The sequence below is a fragment of the Phaenicophaeus curvirostris genome, chromosome 3 (genome assembly GCF_032191515.1).
Source record: "Phaenicophaeus curvirostris isolate KB17595 chromosome 3, BPBGC_Pcur_1.0, whole genome shotgun sequence".
In the NCBI taxonomy this organism is placed as follows: Eukaryota; Metazoa; Chordata; class Aves; order Cuculiformes; family Cuculidae; genus Phaenicophaeus; species Phaenicophaeus curvirostris.
In genome coordinates, this window is record NC_091394.1 from 79,498,247 (window position 1) to 79,522,254 (window position 24,008).

Sequence of the window (24,008 nt, forward strand, 5' to 3'; positions counted from 1 at the left end):
ATCAACAGGTGGTGAAAGACAGGCTCTTCCCATGTATTAGTGAAACGTCAGATAGTGTATTGCTAACAACTTTGAGACATATGTGGAGAATATTCCTACCTTCTGTTCATCAATAAGGAAGCAATCATTACATGTTTATATCTAATAAAATTAAGTCCATGTCTGTTTTTTGTCCTCTATCTTCTGGCTAATTGGTAATGTGGAACTAAGTTGCCATGGACTGGACATGCATGCCATAAGGGGCACAAATTTGTAGGGTTTTGTCAATGAGTTTTAAAAGCCCATTAATCAATTTTATAAGCACATAAGGCTTCTTCTGGTTCAGCACCACTGATTTTATGATATTTTTTACATGTGGCTGGTACCTAAACACTGTTCACCACAATGGATGGAATGGGTGCAAAAGTATGGCTGCAGGTGGAGCAGTCAGAGGGCAGTTGGAAGGGAACTGGCTCTGTGATGTAAATCCTTGAGCACTTTAATTGCAGAATAGATAGGAACAAGTGTTTTGTGTTTGTTCTTCCGCAGAGTGTCGAGCCAGATGTGGGGAGAAAAATGACTTGCATAAATTAAGTTTTTACACAATAGTGTTTTGTGTTACTCCTTTGTTTTGCGAATTTCCAGTAGCTTTACTGTGCTTGCCAGTAAAAGAAACAGATTACAGGAGCAGAGCAAAAATCGCCTTCATTCTCTTCCAATTAATTTAATTCCTGCTAAAATCCTGTTTATGCTTGGAAAGAAATGACCTGGAAACATCCCAGTTCACAATTCAAATCTTTTGGTTGATATTGGCTCATATAGTGAGTGACATGAATATAAATAATGAGTAGATGGTAAAATGTTTTGGTTTTGAATGGCTTATTATACTTTTAGGTGTTAATTTTTTTCACTTTCCTATATTTATTATATGAAGGATAAATTCAGTATTGTGGAGACAATAACACTTCTATTTCCATGGGCATAGTTCTTACTTAATGCTCTCAGCACAGTCATTTTTCTAGGTGTTCTGCATAATGTATTAGAATGGGCCAGATTTTCCGCTGTGACTCAGAAACTGTTGTAATTATGTTGGTGCAGACAACTGCATCTCATGTGACTGTGGTAGTGAGTTTTCTATATGACTGGAAAATTTGTAAGCCTGCACCAACATTATATAAATAACCTCTGACAAGTGTTGAAATATTATTTCAGTTCTGTGACAGTGTTCTGTTTCTGTCAGAGGGCTCTGTTGTTCTTGAGCAACCCCATACGTGCTTGCTTTCACAGTGTGCTAAAGGTAATTTGTGCCCTCGTATATTTTGTGGGGATAGTGGTGAAGTTGTCACTTTGGTAAGAACACACTTTGTCACTCTTGCTTGTCTTATGCCCTGAATTGCTTTGCAGGTGCCATAGTTGAAGAGTGCTGGAAAAAATGCCTAATGCAGGCAGTCTGAGATTATGTGGAAACTACTTGTAATACTCATGGTGTAATACCTGAAATAGAATAGAGGAACCTATTTATGCACAAATATAGAAAGCCTGAATTATTCATCATATGATGGTGAAAAACTGTTGTATGGATCCTGCCAGGCACAAAACTAAGTGACTTTAACTGTAGTTTAATAAAGCAGTATGGCTTTTTAAAAAACAGCTGCGGGGTTAATTATTACACTGTATTAGTTTTACCCAGATTAAGAGAAAGGGAGCAGTATGATTTTACATTAACAGGATGCACGAAGTCAGACTATAAGAACTGAGTCCTGTGAAGCACTTAAAAGGCACAAAAGGATGTTGGAGTTGCTTGTTTTCTATGTGCTGCCTTTTGGGATGTGTACCTTTTGGGATGATGATGTCCTGTTCTATGTGGAGATCACAGCTAAGAAGGGTAATAAGATAAGCCCCTTCTGGCTAAAAAAAGAACAGTGGTCCTAAGCTTGGGGATGAAGCAAATGTAGGCTCTCCTTTGGACTTCCACTTGGAACTGCAAGTGTATGTAAAAACTCCTTTCCTCCTCAGCTAATGAGATCTAGGGGATTCCCATACTGCTCGCCTCCAGTTTTAACCTGCTGAGAATAGACCTGTAAAGCAGGCAGGTTTCTGACATTCATTCAGTGATCTGTCAAAGTGTTTTGTACCAAAGTAAGAGGAAAAGAGATGGTTTCTCCTCATTTAGATAGACTCATTAAAGATTTTTTAAGCTTCTATTTAAGTGGAAGTGGGCAAGTAGGAAATAAGTGATGTCTGCCCTTGTAATCCTAAAAATCAGACTTCTAAACAGCGGACTGAATATCTAGTGTCATTTAAGCAGAACTTGATCAAGCAGCTTTGTTGCTATTCATATCATTATATAGAGACTTGAATTTAACAATAAAAAATGAGGAATTATATAGTATTTTTTTGTTTTCATATAGAAATTATTTTAATTTACACATTAAAATGACTTGCAAAAAAATATGAAGTTAGAACATTTAAGAACCAACTAAATACATGTTTCTTAGGAAAAAAGTGAGGAAGAATGTTAAACCAGTTCTAAGCTTTAATTAGAAAAAGATGAACTGTATAATTGACTTTATTAACAAAGGCAAAATTAGGTCCAATTTTGTTCTTCTGTACTGCAGTTGAAATGTCCCATATGAGGATTTATGAACCTTGAAACTCTGCAGATGAATTCTTGAATACAGGCACCATATGCTTCACTTCTTTCTTGTTGATTTTACAGTATTATCAACGTTCACAAATAGACAGTCCCAGATCCATCTTAAAATTGAAGTACTTGCCATTTTCATGATGTTTCCCGTGAGGCTTCTCTCTCAGGTCTGTCTATTCAATTACCGTTTGCTGTCATTCAGAACTTCTTGCACTTTAATTTTATAATGCAAATGCTTCTGATTCCATCAAATGCCTCTGAATCTATCAAATTTATTTCGATCTCTTCCCTGTTTCCATACTGTTTTCAGTTCCAAGTAGTTTTTAAAGACTCTTCTCAAAAAATTATGACTGGTAAATATAGTGAGGTTCAGAAGGCAATAGTAAGAGTTCACAGTTTCAAACTTTTCTGAAAAATCAAAATAATTAGAGCATTTCTCTTTTCAATTTCTAGTGGAATTAAAGCCTCACCATATAGAAACCAGGGCTTTAAGAAAAGTATTGTGGCACAAATTGTCTTCAAAATAAGAAAACTCTGTTATTGATAGCATCCATATTGATAGAAGTAAAACGTAACGGCGCAATGCATGGTGCTTCTAGTTCTTGTATTATGTCTAAAAATGTAATTGGCCAGAAAAAAAAGAAAACAAATATCACAATAGAAGATCCATATTTTTGACTATTCTTTTAAAATTCTCAAAGTAGCATGGAGTGTCTGTGCTGATACTTTTTTTTGCAGTTCATAGAATCATTGAATAGTTTGGGTTGGAAGGGACCTTAAAGATCATCTAGTTCCAACCCCCCTGCCATGGGCAAGGACATCCCATTAGATTAGGCTGCCCGAGGCCCTGTCCAACCTGGCCTTGAACACCTCCAGGGTTGGGTCAGCCACAACTTGCCTGGGCAACCTGTTCCAGTGTCTCACCACTCTCATGGTGAAGAAATTCTTTATATAAAGCCTAAATCTGCCCTTCTCCAGTTCCCCCTAGTCCTATCACTACAAGCCTTTGTAAACAGTCCCTCCCCAGCTTTCTTGTAGGCCCCTTTCAGGCACTGGAATGTTGCTATAAGATCTCCTTGGAGCCTTCTCTTCTCCAGGCTGAAGAAGTTACAGATCACAGGGATGAAACTATTCCTAAGTGGAATTCAATTCAGTTATTGTTACACTTGGTTTTCTACAGTACTGAATTCCTATTAATTTTGGAAGTTCAAAAATATCTTGACCTTCACTGAAGCTAGTAAGAGCGGTTTGTGTTTAGGACTGTTGAAATCAGACAAAGTTTTGTGTGAGATGACAGAATACCCAAAGCCTGAACTCTTAAGGCTCCATTGTTCAAGCTGTGTTACCTAACTAACAGCTAAATTAGACATCTCCTCTTGAATTATTCTATGGTGTTTGTCTATTTATCTTTCTGTCCATGGATAAGGAGCTAGTTGCCATGTTACCTTCTTGTCTTAAAATCAGCCTTCACAAATACTCTCTGTCTTAATTTTTCAGTCCAGGTTTGAAAATGGCAGCTTTTGTTTTCGTGTTTTGCAAGTGCAGTACAGGCAACTCAATTCTATCACTATAACCTTTTTTTGTCATATACATGTTATAGGAAAATTAAAAGTAAAGAGTTATTCCTAGATATTTGGACACAAGAGTAGTAGGTTTTAAAGCATGCTAACAAAGTTTAGCATTTCTCTAGTGAGACATTTTGCATTGATCCTTTTTGAATTGATTTAGCCTGCTCTTGAATTTCTCCAGTTGTGTTCTTAAATTTTCCTGATCTCCTAAATATGAATCTTATGCCTCCCTTTTGAAAGTGCTGTATTTCTTACTCAGTTACTTCTTTGTCAGTGTGGTTCATGTTTTTTATGCAATATCTCTCAGTTGTCAAAGTAAACCTGCATGCTGTTTCATTACTGAAGAGCTGAATTTTTGTTGGCCTTATAGTTTAATTTCTTCTTGAGAGTGGCTTTATGACATCAGTTTTATGAGTCAAGAAGCCACCTTCAGTGAAATCAGTCCACTTTTTCTCTTTAAAACAAATTACTATATACAGGATAAGCACTGAACAGACTTTACAGGCTTTTGTCAGGAAGTTTGATAGGGCTGGTTTTTTTTTAATCCAGCTCTGACCTTATGATACCACATTTCCTTGAAAGTTCTGTAGTCTGTTTTTCAGTGAATGAGCTGATATTAGTATCTCGAGTCATTCATCAGACCTTGTCCTTCCAAGTACTTACGATGAAGAAAGTTTTAGGAGGAGCAGGTATTTAGGGTGGTTAGCGCAGCCCTAAGTCTCCTGTTCATCTCTCTGCTTCTTCCTCTGTTCAGATTTGAGTGGGTATAATTTTAGCTACAAGACTTCATGGTACTTGTTTTTCATTAAGCTGAAAACTCCATCTGGAGAAAGTATTAATGCAAAATGTTATTCTGGTGCAGCTTGTTTTGGAGTGGGACCGATTTGATCGGGGGTATATAAAATAGTGACTTCTTTGGAAATATTTTTAAGTATATTTAGGTATCACCTTATACTTTAAGTGTGTTTCATGTCCTATATGATACATGCTATGTCTTGAAAATGTCTGTGACCATGGTGCTCTCTCAAATATGTTTCTATTCATATTCTATTCATATTCTATTCATATTCTATTCATATTCTATTCATATTCTATTCATAGTGGGTTCATCTATTAATGTTTTTTTTTTCTTTCTAATAAGGACTAATAAAAAAATTGCTTTGACTTAGATTTCTTCAAATTGTTTAGATGCTATTGCATGTACTACTTGTAAATTATAGTTTAATATGAAGGGAAAAGTTTCAGGTTTTTTTTTTTTAAATTGCAGTTTAAATGTCAGACGAAGTATTGTCACTTTTCCACGTGCAGAGGTTGAAAGTAGGTAATTAGAGTCAGCCTTACATGAGCCTTTTTTCCAATATTTAAAATTCCTATCATAAAACAGAGGATGAGTATGAAGTTTTCTTGAAGGAAATAGTTTCTTCTGCTGTTGCTAAATTAGTCTTGAGACCTGGTTTCTAATTAACAAAAAAACCCCAGCAGTGTAATTTCATATGGGGAAGAAAAGTAAGGAAAAGTACACGGTTGAGATACAGCAAAATTCTTCACTAGCATCTTAGACACTATTTTATGAGTTGCAGATTTTCATTTTAATTTTGTTTGTAAACTGTTAAGGAAAAAAAAAAAAGACTGTTTGCCAAAAGAGTAATTTGTTCTTCCTCTTGGACTTTCCCTGCATTTGGCTGCTGCAAAATACAATAGTGAGGTCATAGGATTATAACTACTGTATTTTGGGATTTTTTTTCACTTCTGTATACCTAATCAGGGATAAAATCTGATACTCAGTAAACTTCACGAATGACTTGCCCTCTTGCCTCCAAGTCTCATGGGAGATGATCCAGTGTGTTCCTGCTGTGCAATCTTACTGCTTTCTAGAGCTTGTCCACATCCCACTCTCCTCTGCTGCCTCCAGAGACTTGTAATTTCTGGCAGGGGAGGCCTGCTAGCAGGGGCTTCTTGGAGAAGTGGCTCCTGAGCATGCTTATGCCACTGTGGCCACAGATTTTGTACAGGTACCATCACTTGCTATCTGGGCCAATTTGCTCTCCTGTAGCTCATCTTTTTAAATATTCCCAAAGCCAAGGCCCATGTCTACCGAAAATTCTTTGTTTATTCTTTCCCTGCCCCTACACCTTGTCCCTTTGGTGCGTGTGTTCATAAATCAGCATGAGTTGAACAAGACTGGTTGGCATTCTCTAGCCCAGGGGTAGACTAAGCACTTAGAGTAATAAATATTTATTATAGTTTATAAAACCCCAAACACTTAAACTAACATTTTTCTGGAGTTCTGTTTAGGGAGAGATACAGTGTGTTTCATTTCTATGATCTTCTGTTCCGTTAATTTTAATCTTAGTGAAAGAAAGGGTGTCTGTTCTACAAATCATATTCAGAGCTGTGAAAGCAGCATTTGGTGGAAAGTGGGTTCCTGACGGAAGTAAATGTGTTTCCAAATATTAGTTACGGCTCCCCAGAAGGGCAGGTCCATTGCAATGCCTGGGGCTGGGGTAACAGATAGGGCAATCCAGGCAATCTTGTTGTTTCACTAGAATTTGCTACATATACTTAGGCCTGAGCCACTTAAAATGAAATTCACAGTAAAACCCCTAAGTGATATATGTGCCCTACTAAATGTAAACATTTAAATATGAGGGTTCTGCTCAGTTTATTAATTGCTGGGCAAAAGGTTTTTAGTTCAGGTTTGCATACAGGCATGTGCTGCAGGTGTAACTTATTGATAAAATCTAAGAATCATCTCTTTAACCTCCTTTTGAAATCCATTTTGCCAACGTATGAGATCGTGATTGGTATACCTGGATAGATGAGTTGTGATTTCTATATACTCTGTTTGGCAATATTGTACACATTTTACTGTAAATACAGGAAATGGACATAGAGCTCTTACTGAAATTTACAGTGTTGAAAGAAGGGAGCTGTTTCTATTCTTTGGATGTGAGGTTATTTAGCTGTGTCAGGATGATAAACAGAAACTCCACTTTAATCTGACTTAGTAAGGAGCTTTCAGGATGGCAAGTTAGCAGATTTGTAATCAGACTGTTTGTAAACAGATACAGTTGTTGATCTTGTTCATTGTGGATATACTTCATCACTATACCTTTAGAAGAACACAATACATTTCCCCACTACCTGAAGTGCACAAATAAAAATAGAAGCCAGACCTTTATGCCATATATTTCTCAAGTAACTGTATTATCCTGTAGCTGAAGACCTAGCGCTGTTTTCATGTTCTTATGCAATGCTTTTAATCCTCAGTGATCAACATCCTTTAAGAATTAGAACATCCAGTTTTTCATTCCTATTATTTTTATGGACACACGGTACACATACACTTGTGCTACTTAGAAACCACTGTGTGATATAAATTGATTAATAACAAGCTATATTTAAGGCATCCCCTGCTGGACCTGTTGTCTCATTCTATTACTTTCCCTTCTTGTTTTTATTATGCAAAATATATTGTGTTCATCCTTTAGCTCAGTAGGAAAAGATTAACACCAAACTCTTAAATTCTGCCTCTTTAAAGTGCTGAATGTTAATTGGGTTTCTCATTAGAAATTGTCTTGAGAGGCAATATGACTATAATATAATTGCTTGAAAGCAAAACATCTGCAAGACTGAAGCAACATCAAGTAGATTTGTTTTCTAATAAGATACTTGAAAAGAATTAAAATGATTAATATTTTACATGCCACGGCAATAATATCTTTCAATCCAGTGGTTTTGTCTTCCATTCCTCATACAGGAAACACCAAACAGAAGTTGCGTAGTGGGAATATCTGGAATTTGTCCTTGGAAGTTGACTTGCACACCTTTTTCTGAGATTAAGCTGACCAATAAGTGACAGGTTGGGTAATCTAGTTCCTGTTTTTCCAAGAAAATAGGGCCAGATTTCGCAAACTACATATTTTGCATTTCATAGACCTAGTTTCATGCCCCGTCAATCCTATCTGTACTGTGTCAACAGTGCTTCAGTCCATCAGTGCAGCGATGGTATTCCTGTTGCGTTTTGCATGAGAAGTTGGATACCTGGAGGGCTTTTCATATTTCATGCCCATCCAGGGTATGGGCACTTGATCTGTTTATTGTAGCTGCAGAATGAGGGTAATGATAACTGTGGATGTAAGTACTGCTCTGTAGCAACTAATTTTCCTCTTATGTGACCTTTTCACCTTGTGATTTATAAATGCAAATCCAGAAACAAGTAGCCCGCCAACGTGCATTATCCAGAAGTGCTGGCTGCAGCCAATCCCCAGCACTAATATAAAATAATCCATTTACACTTGCACTTTTTTAACCAACAGTATACCTGAATCTGAGCAAATGACCAGGTAACATCTTTATCTCAAAAAAACCCATTCATCTTCATCAATTTGTGAAGTCTCCCCAAGTCTTGCAGAAGCAGCTGCGTTTCTTTACACGTAATGGACACTGCATCTTATCAAAGAAAAAGACCAGGCCCTGATGTTGGGAAGCATTTCACCACTGTGAAGGTGGTATGCAGCACACCATGTCTTGGCATATTGCTTCTTGCAGTTAGTGGACAGATGCTCTGTAAAGCATAATTGAGTATTTTTATAGGAAGCTCCAGCATCTGTCTCCCACCTACTTGCTCGCTTGGCTTTACACCTCTCGCATTCCTGACAGCCGCGTAGCACTGCTTCACTAAAAGAGCTGACTGGAACTTCTGAGTGTGAGATCATCAAAGAAGGGATTTTGAATCATCTTCAGGTGTCTTAGTCCTTCACTGAATGCGTCCTTACTCAGTGTGGTAGAATGCTAACTGTTGCTGGTTTTAATTCACATTAAATAGAAACTGAGATAACTGAAGTGAGTGAAACTGCTTAAAAATTCACAGCAAATGTGTAAACTGAGTTTCAAAATCTGATTCAATGTAATCTGAAAGAGATTTAATGAGAAACAGGAGAACAAGTATTTTGCAGACCTTGCCTTTTCTGCACATTTTTACTTCTCTGCATAGAAACACATACATACATGCACAGCGCCGTAGTGTCTCTTGTGGAGAATTTGTAATCAGTCTAGTTTCACATAAGGTAGTCTGCTGCTGCCTGATATTCATTAAAAAGGTTTGGATTGAATGACCTATTTTTCTGTACAAAGTTGTTAGCTGAAATCCTTTTTGTTGTTTTTTTTTTGCTCAGCTAATTCTAATGACTATGACTGACTCTGGTTCAGCTTCTCCAGCCATTTTACATAAGTAAAATAGAAATTCAGTGAGAGTGACAATTTATCTGCCTGTCATGTAAGGAACAAGGAAACAGTTGGCAATATGTTAGACCTAGGTGTTTCCTATTTTGGGGAAATAAGATGTCATAAATGGCAGAGTTCAGTAGGGATCTCTAGAAGAGAGGTAAAGAAGTAATGACCAAATAAACACCACATAACAGAAAAACTTCTTCAACTCTGTATCATGTTCAGATAACTAAAATGTTTAGCAATGTTTTGGACTAATAAGAGAACTAAGTCATTCTGCCCTTCTTTAGTTCCGCTGCCACTGTAAACACTCACTTCTAACTGTCTCTCTCCAAAACAGAGTTGTGTTTTTAGGCATTATTTCGCACGTCATCATGCTACTACATGCTGTCTTCCCTACTGAGAAACTATTATAGCATGGTGGACAATAAAGGCTGCCCGCTGTGATGAATGTTGGCTACCCAAGGGCAATGACATCCTTTCTGACTTCACTTCTGAGTTGCTGATTGTGCCTCCCAGGAGACCAACATGAAAGATCTTAATAAATTGAACCTCAGTTCTGTTACTTATTCTTAGCTGGTGAAATAAATAAAAAAAAATCTTAAATGAAGGAAAAGTGTTACGCTCTGTTGTGTATAGAGTAACCAACTAAGTGAATTTTGCTAACAACTGAGAAGAAACTGTTTGCAAGTAAAGAGGATGGAGGAAAAATGTCTGTTTATTCTTTTTACACAGCATAGTCATTTTTTAATTCCCTTCCACCCAGCTGGCTTTAGAAAGGTATTTTGGCATCTGACTTGTGCCTGATTGCTTCAAGCTGCATATAAATTTGAGCTGATCAAGGCTTCTCATTGATCAGACTTTGATTTCTTCTCTCAGAAAAAATAAACCCTAGAATGCTGTATTTAGCTTCATGTAATAATATTCTTTTCACACGTTTAGTAATTGCAGCAGTAGTTTATCAGTTATTGATGTATTTAGAATTTCAAAGTATTTCTAAACATAAGTTTCTTTCTGTTTTAATTGTCTGATGCTTGATTTTTATTTGTTTTACATTTAGTTTTTAGTTTGACTTCTGCTTTTCCTGGTGTCTTGAGAACTTTGTGACACAAATAGTAGCATTCTAATGTTAAAGATTTTACAAAATTCTTTTGCTGTTGTTGTATTATCTAGTTCTCAAATGCTGGTTTTTTTTTTTTTTTTTTTTAAATATGGTGTTTCTTTTCCTTACAAGAAAACCACCACTCTTACATTGTCTCTCTCAATAGAATTATGGTTTTAATAAACTTTGATTTTGAATAGCGTGCAGTAAGGCCAAGAAAGATATGCACAAGCATTTTCACTCGTGCATATTGAGTAATTTTCTTGGCTTTTCAATTAATTTTGCCAGGACTGACGGGTTGTCTGCATGTTGCCTGGTATTCTTGCAAAATCCCATTCTACAAATGGGATTTCCTGGGGCCCAACTTCCACTGTGGGGTTTGGGTTTTTTTTCACTTTTTTTGAGGAGATATATTCAACTGAGTCCTTTGAATCTATATAACCAGATAAAGGTGACCCAGTTCAGGAAACTGTACCCCAAATACATTAACTTTACCTATATTCTTAACCAACTTTAATAAGTTTCCTGTATTACACAAAATAAAGGCTTATTCTGATTGCAAAACCTGAAATAATGTTTGTCAAGGACAAGGAAGGTATTTTGCAGTTGTTCTAGCAGCTCTCATTTAGAGTCCCAAAGATGTGCCTGAGCCAATCTATAGAAGAGTTTGACCTCTTGTGATACCCTCTTCCTGAAGAACATCCTAGAAAAAAGGAAGTTGCAGGTCATATATTTGAAGCTGGCTTGGCAGCCACTGACCTGGGCTTCAGGACAGCTAGCTGGCATCTGGGCAGCCCACTCCAAAATGATGCAGAACAATCATCAGTATTTGGTATATTTGGGAGCCACAGGTCTGTCTTACAAGCTGTTGTCCTGTGATTGGCATTCATGAGTTGCCACCACTTGAGGAAATTATGACTAGTGACTCATGCAAAAAAAGGTGTGACTTGGTAGATTTGAATAGGTGCCTCCCAGTGTACCCATTCCAAATATTTTCAATAGAATGATTGCTTTTACATAGATATGAGGCAAAGAGCTTTCTAAAGAGAAACATAAATAAGGGAAATCTAACTTCTGAGGGTTTGGTTTTTTTTTTTTGTCCTGAAGATTAATATTTCAGTGCTGATAATGTATCCTTTTGCAGTTTCAGTTTGGAATACGTAACATCCTCTGTGTGAGAAAAACAGAAGAATAGAGCATCCCTTAAATATCTACAACTACACGCAGTAACCAGCAGTATCTGCAGCGCCTGGGGGTCAGGATGGCCGAGCGGTCTAAGGCGCTGCGTTCAGGTCGCAGTCTCCCCTGGAGGCGTGGGTTCGAATCCCACTCCTGACAGCTCCTTTTGGGGCTCAGGGGTCACTTCTACAGCCAGTCCTCTTCAAGACAGTCACCAACAATCTGATGCAGGATTTCAGTGCATCATTGCTGAGTTTGCTGATGATACCAACCTGGCAGGCCCCGTTCCCTCCCCTGGGACAAGAGCCCTTGCAGAACAATCCAGATGGATTGGAGCACCAGGCAGTGATTAATGGGATCAAATTCAACAAATCCAAATGCTGGATTCTGCACCTAAAATAGAAAATCAGTGGGAGCCTGCAGTGCCCCGGCAGCCAAGAGGGCAAACCGCATCCTGGCCGGCATCAAACAGCGTAACCAGCCGCCCAGGAGAGGTGACCCTGCAGTCAGTGTGGGTGCAGCCTCACCTTGCGTGCATGGTGAGCAGTTCTGGGCTCCACGATTTAAGAACAACAATCAACGTGGAAGTCCTTGAAGCATCCTGAGGAGGGCAACAAAACTGGTGACAGGTGTGACAGGGCTGGGAGCCGTGTCCGCTGAGGAGCGGCTGAGGACTTTGGGCTTATCTAGTTTGGAGAAAAGGAGGCTGAGGGGTGACCTTATGGCTCTCTACAGCTCCCTGAGGAGGGGAAGGGGAGAAGGAGGTGCTGATCTCTTCTCCCTGGCATCCAGGGATAGGATGCATGGGAATGGTTCAAAGCTGCATCAGGGAAGGTTTAGACTGTGCGTTAAGAAGCGTTTCTGTCCCAAGAGGGTGGGGTCAATCTCTGGAAGAGGCTCTGGAGAGATGGTCAGTGCCCCGAGCCCAGAGTGTTTAAGAGGCATTTGAGCAATGCCCCTAGTACCATGCTATAACTTTTGGTCAGACCTGAAGGGGTCAGGCAGTTTTACTAGGTGATGGTTCTAGATCCTTTGCGACTGAAATGTGCTATGCTATGCTATTCTATGCTATTCTAAAAAAAAAAAAAAAAAAAAAAAAAAAAATAGTTGGGGGTGGGGAGCATCAAATTAAAATGAGAGATCTAATTGTCTCATCCTAAAGATGGGAGCATTTCAGAATGCAGCCCCCAAACTATGGTAGGTCCCTTCCAACTGAAATAGTGTAGTCTATTCTACTAAAATTTCTTCTACCTTGTTACTAACACAAATTTTTACACCAGGAATTCTGTTCTCTTTTTAAGCTACAATCAGGTTTTTTTCATATCCTTTTTTTTAACTGTCCTTTCAGGGAAAAAAAGATAAGGTTCGTTGGGATTGGTTGAAGTCATTACTGTTCTTGCTACTGTGTGAGTCAGATCCTGTCTGTGAAGCACGAAATGAGTTAAATACACAAATGTAGGGAAGGATGAGAACAGCAAGAAATTAAACACATCATCTGTTCCTTGCACTGACACTTAACAGAGCTGCTAGAAAAAGTTAAGTATGACACAACTATCTGTTCAGCGATTGGCAAACCTGTATTAGCTCAGGACTGTGAAAGACTTTGCTTTTAGCTGCCTTTCTGGTCAAAAGCTACGTTGATATTTCATTGTATGAGGCCCTGGCAGTCTAGGTCTGACTTTTTTCTTTTTTTTTGGGGGAGGTGGGAGAAGTAGACTGAAAGCGAGGTGACTTAAGAGGCAAAAGAAAAGGAGACATGTCAAGAAAATGAACAGGAGCATCTTGCAATCTACGTGGTGTTCAGAGCTTTCCTGAAGCTTTGAGAGATGGGAAAAATCATCTCATTCTCTTATTCTCTAATTTGGTTTGTTGTTACCGGCTCGTAGCCTGAGGGCAGCAAAGGTATAGCAGTTGTGCAGTATTTCCTGTACTTCTACATGACAGCGAGCATGGTGACTGTGGCAAAACATGCTGCATTCCTGCTGCCTGCTGTAGTTTCAATGTCAAAGACCATTTGACCACACAGATGATTGGTGGACTTGTTACTTTATTGTTTGCATTTCTTAGTCTTAAATCATATGGACTTAATGATTTTCATGCTAAAATACATGGGAAGCTGTCTGTAGCCATCAAAGGACATGTTAATAAATCCTTTTTGAGAAGTGTGATATATTGTTCACTTTCCAGAATTTACAAAACACGAGACAGGTAATGATTAGGTGTGTAGGAAGAGCTGGAAAAAAGAACAACCATGAGAAAAGAACAGCAAACAATGTTAGTTAGCTACTGATGTAAAATTCTAGGAAGAAGAAAGGAAATATCAAACTGGAATATAGAACCAAGGTTGCTATATGGAAGATTGTTGAGGAATTTTTAGATCAAAATGGGCACGGATATTTAGACGTGCACAACCCAGCTTTTGCGCCTGAATAAAGCTAACTTTGCAAAAGAAGCAGTTACTGTAGAGGACACTCTGTCTTTAAGGTTTCTCTTTGTAACATTAGAAAGCTGCACAGTCTTGTACTCCTCTGTTTCTCACGGGAAGCTTTCCCCGGTAGTCCTTGACTTGTTACTTTGTAATCTATCAATTTGTAGACCAGAGTGCTCACATAGCTGTTTCTCATGGGAAAGTATAATAATGTATGTAAATAATAATTACTTGTTGCTAAAGGAGAATTGTGGGATCAGCTTGTAATACAATGGCTTGCTTCAGCTAAGATAGGTATAAATGTGTTGTGAACTCTGATTAAAACGGCTCACTTGATCATGTTGGTCGTGTGTTGTCCCTTAATCCTCTGCAGAAGATAATAAATAATTCCTATTTTACTTAGTTCTACATGGAATACTGTCTCCAAAGTTGGGCATCCTCATTTTAAAATGTGAATAAAGACTATCAGAAATCTAAAAAATGTGACCTCTAGGAAAAATTGTATTCTAAGGGCATGTTTGACCTAAAAAACGTACACATTTGGGAATGCTTTTGTGAGAAAGAGGGCAAAGAATTATTCTCTGTTTCTGCTGGGAGAGTAACAAATAATGAGCTTGAGTTTTCGGAAAGAATATTTTCAGAAATAAAATCTGATGTTTAGAAGAGCAAACCTGTGCTTCACATTGTACAACCTCCATCCACTGAGGTTTTTAAGAACAGGTTATAGTTAGTCAAATATATATTAGAAGTGGCTTAAATGCATCTCATTTTGCTTTGGACATAAAGTATAAGTAGTCTCCTAATCACTTCTAGGCTTTTAGCCCTCTCCTATGTTCGCTACATTTCTGACACCCCTGTGATCCACTGATTCTTTGTTCCATCTGTCTGCCAAACACAGCCTTAGCACTTCTGGGGTAATCCTCCTTTTGTCTTTAGTTTTTGCTGACTTGGTAAAATAATTTAATGTTTCTCTGAAGAATTCTTTCTTTTGTGGAGTTGATCTTGTAGTTTCCCAGCTTACCGTGAATTCAGTTTTGCTTGGAAAGAAAAACAGCAGGACTTGTTCTGTTTGCATTTAGAAGTAGAAAGTCACAATGCGACTGCAGCCAGGGTTCTTCAAAATGGGACTGAAGGAAGATGAATTCATGAACAATCACCTTTAGGGGCCAGAGTCATGTATCAGCCTTTTCTGTTATAATAAATCCACCTCAGCTTCATCTGTGCTTGGTGGGATGAAAGCTCCACAGTTTCAGAAAGTGGAATATTTTAGTTATTGACAAAACTGGAAGCGTAACTTTTGATCTGAAAACCCTGTTCACCAGTTCTTACAGATCTGGCCCAGAGGTTTGAGAGTGGCACAGTCTATAGTCCGCAGCACTCTTAGATCTGATTCCAGCTGGCAGCTTCACTGCATAGACAGTTTTCTCCTTGAAAAGCAACAGAAGTAGAAAACAGCAAAACTGGATATATATAAATTGTGAAAGAAAAATAGGTTATTGTAAATATTTCATGTTGTCATTTTTCTGGTAATAGCTTTTAAAAGATAGAATAAGACCTAATAATATGATTAAATGATTGGCAGTAGGACCACCACGGTGATTATGAATGAAATGGAATTTTTGATGTTAATATGGGAATAAATAGGCAGATACGCCACTTTATTAGGAGAGACTTCTAGTAACTGAACTGTCTAGGAAGAAGTATTTGCAATACAAGTCAGGAAAATCTTCATTGTTGTATCTTGGACTATATTCTTCAACCAGCTAATGACTAAGCATAAATACCTTTCACATTGTATTTAATAAATGTTATTCTATTTTTATTTTCCTTTTAAATATCACAGACTAGATTAAGTGCTTGAGTGCCTATTTAATAAGAAATTAGTATAGTGAAATTACTATTTTATAGCCTCCTGTACAGTTAAGTGACATCTTTTCTTTAATTTTAGATATAAGTATTTATCACTGGAACTGTAGTTAAGATGAAAATCAGTATTGGGGCATTAGACTAAAAGTTGAAATGTGAAAACCGGAATCCATGCATTTTAAAGATGACTCTACTGCTGCTGTTGTGTCTGTAGCATCTGTAACTAGGTTTAAAAAAAAAAGGCAATGCCTCTTTTTATGATGATAGCTAATAAACTTGTGTGTCTCACATTCTTCTTTGTTTATCCAAGATATACTCGCTCTGCTCCCTTTTGAATTAGTCCAGATAACTACAGCCAAAGCTCATCTCTATTTCTTCATCCTCCAAAGGTTTCTAGTTTTGTTTTGGCTGACTAGAGACATAGGTCTGTATAATTCTGTTCCCTGCCCCGATCATGTTTAGCTGACATTACTCTGTTCTGAGGAGAGGAGGCTTTTATCTGTTAAGAAATACAATACTTGTGGAGTACTGAACTGATCTTACAGTACCTCTGTGTTTCATAACAGCGCAAAGGAGTAGAGGAAAGAGAGCAGTGTATCTGCTTTGGTCCTAGGAATTGCAGTATCTCTGCATCTCTGTTTCTGTGAAATTACTTTCAATTCCTGCAGTCCTTCATCTGTCACTGTAAATTATATTACATTTTTTTCTGCAGCATCATCAAATGAAATGTAGAAATCTAACACACAGTTTCTTAAGTGGCTTGTAATCGGACAAAAGTGAAACCGTTGTATTGGGTTTACATTGCAAAGTTTTGATAGTTGGGGGGGACTACAGGGGTTGCTGGTGTGAGAAGACATCAGGAGCTGCCTCCCTGCCTGACAGAGCCAGTTCCAGATGGCTCCAAGATGGACCAGCTGCTGGCCAAACCCAAGCCCATCAGTGATGCTGGTGGTGCCTCTGACAGCATCTTTAGGAGCGGGTGAAAAAAGCTGTATGGCAGCTGTGAGCTTTTCTCTCGCTTCTATAAGTGAGAGAAAAAAGAAGAGAGAAACAACTCTACAGACAGCAAGGTCAGTGAAGAAGGAGATGGAGGAGGTGCTTCAGATGCCAGAGCAGAGATTTCCCTGCAGCTCGTTGTGAAGACTATGGTGAGTCAGGTTGTCCCTATTGCAGCCCATGGAGCACCATGGTGGAGCAGATACACGCCTACAGTCTGTGGAGGATCCCCACACCACAGCATGTGTGTGTGCCCTAAAAGAAGCTGCAGCCTGTAGAAAGCCCATGCAGGAGCAGGCTCCTGCAAGGTGGTGTGGCCTGTGAAGAGGAGCCCACACTAGAGCAGGTCTCCAGCAGGATCTGTGACCCCGTGGGGGACTCACCAGTCCGTTTCTGAAGGACTGTACCTTGTAGAGAGCACACATGCTGGAGCAGTTCTTGAAGAACTGGAGCCCACGGGAGGGACCCACACTGGAGTGGGGGAACAGCATGAGAAAGAAGGGATGGCAGGATGAGGCATTACAGGCTGACCACAACCCTCATTGCCTGTCCCCCTGTGCTGCCTAATAGGGGAGGGAGAAGAGTCAGGAGTCAAGTTGAGCCTAGGAAGAAGGAAAGGGGTAGGGTATGTAGGTTTGAATGTACTTCTATTTCTCACTATCCTACTGTTACAATTAATTGGCAATAAAACTAAATTAATTTCCTCAAATCAAGTCTGTTTTGACTGTGCTGGTAAAGGGTGAGTGGTCTCCCTATCTTTATCATGACCCATATGGTTTTCTACCTTATTTTTCCCCTCGTCCTGTTAATGAGTGGGGAATAAGAAAGCAGCTGGGTGGGCATCTGGCAGCCAGCCCAGGTCAACACACGTTTGATTGTATATTTAATATATACATAGGATATACAACCTGAGAGATTACCTCTTTTCTGTGTAGATTAAGACCTGTCATTAGAACGCCCACTGAAACTTTTTTAGCCTATTATTATTTTCCATTGTTTTTAATTTTGTGGGGGTTTTCCCAAAAAATTTCAGAAAGAAAAATAATGAAATCCTGATTATTCCTTGTGAGTCTTCTCTGTATATGTGCTGTTTTCTGTTCATAGGCATTTCTACTACTTAATTAATAATAAATAAATGATAGTCCAGCAATTGTGCTTAGAGAAGAAGCAGTCATTTTTTTTCCCACTTCAGATTTCCAAGGAACTTAGTTTTTATGATGATCTAAATGATATAGAGAAATATCCCTTTATTCTGAAATCATAGGAGAGGAAGCTGTGTGTAGTGCCATGAAGGTGAAGGAGGGCAAAATACTCTGGAGAAATGGTTGGGGGTTTTTGTCTGTCTTATTTAAAAATCAATACATTTCTTCAGAATCCTCACAGAGAGCATGCTGAGATTTTTTTCTCTCCTACTACAGTAGCGGGGATTTGTCTGGAATTAGCTGTAGGCAAAGGTGGCTGATCTAACAGGGAATGAGTGACAGAGCACACCTAGATTGCCGCATTGTTTATTGTACTCAGATTTTGCGGTGGAAGCTGCACTTAGCTGTGGTGTTGCACAATGTAGGAAATGAAGAGGAGAAAAGAAAGTCAATCAAAATTAAGGATATCATGAGGTTTTGGTGATCATAATATTTTAAAGAATGAAAGATGGAGATTTAAAAACAAAGGATGAATGAAAAATTATCAGATGAGGTCACCTGAGCTGTCACTGGACTGAGGAGGCGAACTGTAATTCTTTCTTGGTGGTGTTGTTTTAAAACCAGAAATATTTAACTTCATTTTGGAAGAAGTAAACATCTGTCATGGAAAGTGTATGATTCAAATGAAAAGCATACAGCAGTTATAATTTAATTAATTTGTAAAGAAAAAAATGGAAGTGTAAGAAGATTAAATTAACAGGATTACAAATGTAATCGTAACAGACAATAGTGTTAGATCTTTGGCAACTATGTGGTTGCTGTAAAAGACTGTTAACGGATGAAATAGTCACCACAGTCAAATATATGAAGTTAATTTCTATATTTCTAGTATTTTCCCTTCAGATATCAGAAGAAACATATTTTGAAAACATATGGAATTAATACTTATGAATGGCCATAACGTTGGCTGCCCTTATCATTTATGGTAGACAAATGAATTTTTTATTAAACTTTTGATACTGAGTTGACTTTTGATCAACAACAGGTGGCAGTTTGGTTTATTTCACTGCATAAAAATTGCTGTTAAAGATTTCATTTACATTTCAAATAAATCAGTCTTTACATTAGTTTTTCTCTACTTGAATAGGACTTCATTTTATTGGCTTATTTATTTTTATTTATCATTTAGTTGCTTAAGAAGCCACTAATGAGTTAGCTCCAAGAGATGCCAAACTAAATTTTTAATTGTTTATTTGAATTTTAAAATGTAATTCCTTCAAGTATTAAGGTAATTAAACAAAAGAGAAAAAAAATCAAGCTAAACTATATAGAGAATAAATATATTTTGTGTTTCGTAAAGTTTTGAAGAAATTATTTCTTTTAATTTTGAAATTCTTTGTTGTGTAATGTTCTAAAAAAGGCTGAAAGAAGTGATCTCAGGCAGTTTCACAGAGTTAAAGGCGAGAAATAATAAATCTTTTTTATATCCACTGACCATTATATTTCTTCTGGTTAGCCCTGTATTATCCTAGTGTCTTTGACTAGGCATAGATTGTGTTTTCGGAAGCATAGGTTTTCGGAAGACATTGAGATCCTACCTAACTATCCTGTACGTTGCAGAGGGCTACTTGCTGATAAACCATTTCCCACATTCCTTTGTGCCTTAGGTTTTTTACACTGTCATGTAAAGTGCTTGAAAATTCAGGTGGCATTTTTTTGCTTTATATATCTGGATGTATCTGCATATCACCCAGCTGCTTTTACTCTCAGCTGTTCAGACTGTTAAATTTAAAACAGTTTATGAAGTTCTTAAGTATGGAAGAGGGCAGAAACCTACAGCAGAAACCCTATGTTTTCAAGGCAGAGAGAGGACGGGAGAAAAGCACTGACCTATCAAAAAGCTTCTGCTGTAGGTGACCTTGTCCTTTACTTTGTGGGGTTTTGTCATCTTTTGGTATCTCAAAGGTGTTGGTGAGCTTATCAGAATTTTTTTTCTAAGAGTCAGTAAATTAGTAACTTTTACTAGAGTGTGTTATTTAGCTTTAATGCTGTATCATCGAGACGCACTGAATACCAAGATTACGTGTTTTTAATATCCGATGACACTGACTGGAATTACTCAAAAGGCCTTAAATGTATGAAAGTACAGTTTAGCAAAATCATGAGATGTGGTTTAGGGGGTGATGTAGCTGAATACAGGAAGGTAGTATTGCAGTCTTTTGAAGGGATCTGCCAGCACACAAGACGTACCTTGGTGTGTGTGTGTGTAAAGAACTTAGAGCGGTATATTTGTTTAATATTGTATGAGCACTTCCTGACATACTTGTGAATTTTGAATAATGTTTAAGTCTTAAGATTCTTTTACATTGTTAGCAATGTTTGTGGTGTTTGGGTGTTTTGGTTTTTTTTTTTTTTTTTTTTTGAAGGGATTGTGAATGGTGAAATACAGCAGTAACTGATTTTGGTAAATGGAGAAAGTTTGTTTCCATTGAGTGGTTGCTTTGCAGCAAGAATAGTATCGTGCGTATTTCTAGTTAATGTCATGTTTTGCTTCTCTGTTTGTTTCTCAGCAGACTTTCCCAGAGATGGCCTGAATTAAATGACTGCCAAGTCTTTTTTAAGAGTTCTCCTTTCCATTTTTCTGCAACTGTAACACTTACATCAGCAGCCATCACATACCGTCTTTAATGTGACAGTTTATCAAAGCTTTCCTGAAGGGCAAAAATTGTTTCATCCCCATTAGCTCTCATTGTCACTTCATCATACTGTAACTTAAGTAAGCAGGACCTGTTCTCTGCAAATCAGTGTTTGTTTTCACTTGCCTAAATGCTGAACTGTAGTTCTCTCTTATTTCTATTTTTATATTTTTCTTCTTCGGTTGTTTGCTTCTGAAAAAAAATTGTGTAATAGTGGTGCTACTAATAAACTTTTTATATTCCAGTTGTTGCAAATGCAGCAGGTACTGGAGTCACTCCCTTTTCATTCTTTGTTATTTCTTTTGAACTGGTGAAATTCTATGGTGTTTCAAAGGTAACAGTTTGCAACCTTTGGGTACGGTTGCTATTTTGTGACTCAGTATTACTCAATGCCAATGAAAGATATTTTGTCCTGATCTTACTTTTCAGGGCTCACTGTGCATAGCAGTGTTTCATTTAACAGGTCTTGCTTCATCTGCTTATTGCCCCCTCCTATCTTTCAATATCTTCCAACTCAACTAAGTCAGGTTTATGTTTTCATATATTTTGTTCCTGTTTGCTGCTTTTAGTCCTGTATATGAATATCCTGACTCTACCTCTTCTGAGAGTAGTTTAATATAATTTGGGTTTTCAACCCTTAAGAACAGAAATTTTAAAGTGTTCTTTTCTTGCTATTTCCTTAAAACAAAAAATCATCTGTAATCATCCTGTCATCATACTTGTACCAGCATTTTATCTTAATTATCCCAACTTCAACCACTATTTCACATCCCTTTCCATGTTTTTCCTTCTTTATATAGGCTCATGGGTTTCCAGGATAAGTCAAATTGGAGGATCCTCAAAAGTGATCTAGTCCATCCTCCTGCTCAAAGTAAGGTCCGGCTGTGAGATCAGCCCAGGTTGCTCAGAGCTTTATTCAGACAGGTTTTGAAAAACTCAAACGATGGAGGCTGCACAATCTCTCTGGGCAATGTGGTTCACTGCTGAACTGTGCTCATAGTAAAAAGCACCACAATGCATCTCTGCAAAGAGCCTGGCTCCATCTGTTCAGCAACCTCGCTATTGGTACTGGAAAGAGCCATTATTTCCCCTGAAGCCACCCCTTCTCCAAGCTGGAGCACCCTGGCAGCTCCAGCCTTTCCTCACAGGGCAGGCGCTCCAGCCCAACTCGGCTGGGGGCCCTATGCTGAATTTCCTCCAGTTTAACAGTGTACTTCCTTCATGCTGGGGAGGGTGCAGAACTGGATGCAGTAATACAGGTTTGATGATGTCTGTATAAGGGGGATGGTGATCCCTTCCCTCTGTGGGCCATGCTCCTGCTAATAAAGCCTCAGATGCTGTTGTCTGTTTCTACTGCCAGGGCACACTGCTGGCTCGTGCTTAGCTTGAGGAGGGCCATGAAGATGGTCAGAGGGCGGGAGCACCTCTGCTATGAGGACAGGCTGAGAGCGGTCGGGTTGTTCAGCCTGGAGAAGCTTCCGAGGAGACCTTATAGCTGCCTTCCTGTACCTGAAGGGGGCCTACAAGGGAGCTGGGGAGAGAATTTTTACAAGGGCCATGTAGTGAAAGGACGAGCGGTAATGGCTTTACATTGGAGGGGGTAAGATTTTGTCTAGACATTAGGAAGGAATTCTTCATGCTGAGGGTTGTGAGGCACCGGAACAGGTTGCCCAGGGAAGTTGTGGATGTCCCCTCTGTGTTCAAGGCCAGGTTGGATGGGGCCTTAGACAGCTTGATCTAGTTGGGGGTGTCCCTGCCCGTGGCAGTTGGGTTGGAACTAGATCTTTAAAATCCCCTTTAACCCAAACCATTATATGATTCTATATAGCTAGTGTAAATGAAAAGGTTTACTGAGGTTTTGTGTGAGCTTTACTGTACAAAATGGCATCTTTGTGACATAATTTTAGACATCGCTATTGCTGTGAAGAAGTTTCTCATTTTGGAACTCATAGCCTTCAGAATCTCCAAGCAGTTAAATTATATTTCTCATCTACTCCAGTGAAAAGTGAGTCTGCTTGCTTTAAACAGCATTTCTTAGCAGTTCGATGTGGCTGTCTAGAAGAAAGTGAGGATGGTTTTTCCAGGCTGTCCTGGGGATGGTACCTTCCACCAGAGAGGTGTGAGGTTCAACTGAAAGGCAGTAGCTGGCAAGCAGTTACCCTCACTGAGCTAGTGAAATGCTATGGGAAATGTTTCTGTGTAAGGGAAAAAATCAACCAAAGACCAAATTAATGTTTTATTTAATATATTTGGTGACTTTATCAGCCTTTTTTTCCAAAAAAGGAGGTAGTTGTGATTCAAGGGAAAGGAAGGTGATGCTGCCTGTAAAGTTTCTGCTGACACGAGTGACAACATAGCAAACACCTGACGTTTGCGCCAGTCACCTTCAAGGGAGGATGCTTCAGCTACTCAGTAATTTTATACCCGTTGGATTTCCTTGAATAGCTTGTCCTGTTTTCTGAGAAACTGCAGTACCTTATATCATCAACTTTATTATTTATATCCAAGCAGGGCCAGAAAGCATCAGAGCCCTTCAGTTAAAATTCTGGCAAGCATAAAGGCAGTCTTACCTACTAATGTAAGATGCTGGAATTATTGTAAATGCTCGTGAATGGTGCTCTTCCATGGGAACAGAGATGATAATCAAATCATTGAATAATCTGGGGTTAAAATTTTCAGTGTCAAAGTTACACTGATGCTCCTGGGCTCGGAAATGACTGTATCATTTTCAAATATGGGACCTGGACTTCTAGGTCACAACCTGAATACTTCTGCAAATTCAATTAAGGAGCCTGAACCTTTCTACTTTTAAGAGAAAAGGAACCCCTTTATAGTGCATTTACAAATTCAGGCTTCACATTGTTCAATCAGCTATTTAAATGGCTTGAGATACTTAATGTGTGCACTGGGGTGGAGGCTGAGTTGCGCTCCTTAATCTCATCCATGTTCCACCTCTGAACTGCATATCTGACAGTGTAGGCATAGCTTAGGCTCCCAGTAGCCTGACAATAATTAATAGGGAACTGGAGTGTGATTTCCCAAGACATGCAGGGAATGTGCATGCCTCAAATCCATTGATTTTCAATTGGAATGGACACTTGGCTTAAAGGCTTTAGAAATTCCCAATCAAGACAGCTAACTTGAAGCATGCATTTGCTGTGCTTTCAATGTAAAGA

At 38.5% G+C, this 24,008-nt stretch overlaps 1 protein-coding gene and 1 non-coding gene across 5 annotated transcripts in view; both read left to right on the top strand.

Annotated features, from left to right (window-relative positions):
• OXR1 (oxidation resistance 1) overlaps positions 1-24,008 on the top strand; it is a 273,902-nt gene that overhangs the window by 12,237 nt on the left and 237,657 nt on the right. The window lies entirely within an intron of this gene.
• TRNAL-CAG (transfer RNA leucine (anticodon CAG)) lies at positions 11,781-11,863 on the top strand. The gene has a single exon. It is a non-coding gene; the product is annotated as a tRNA-Leu (tRNA).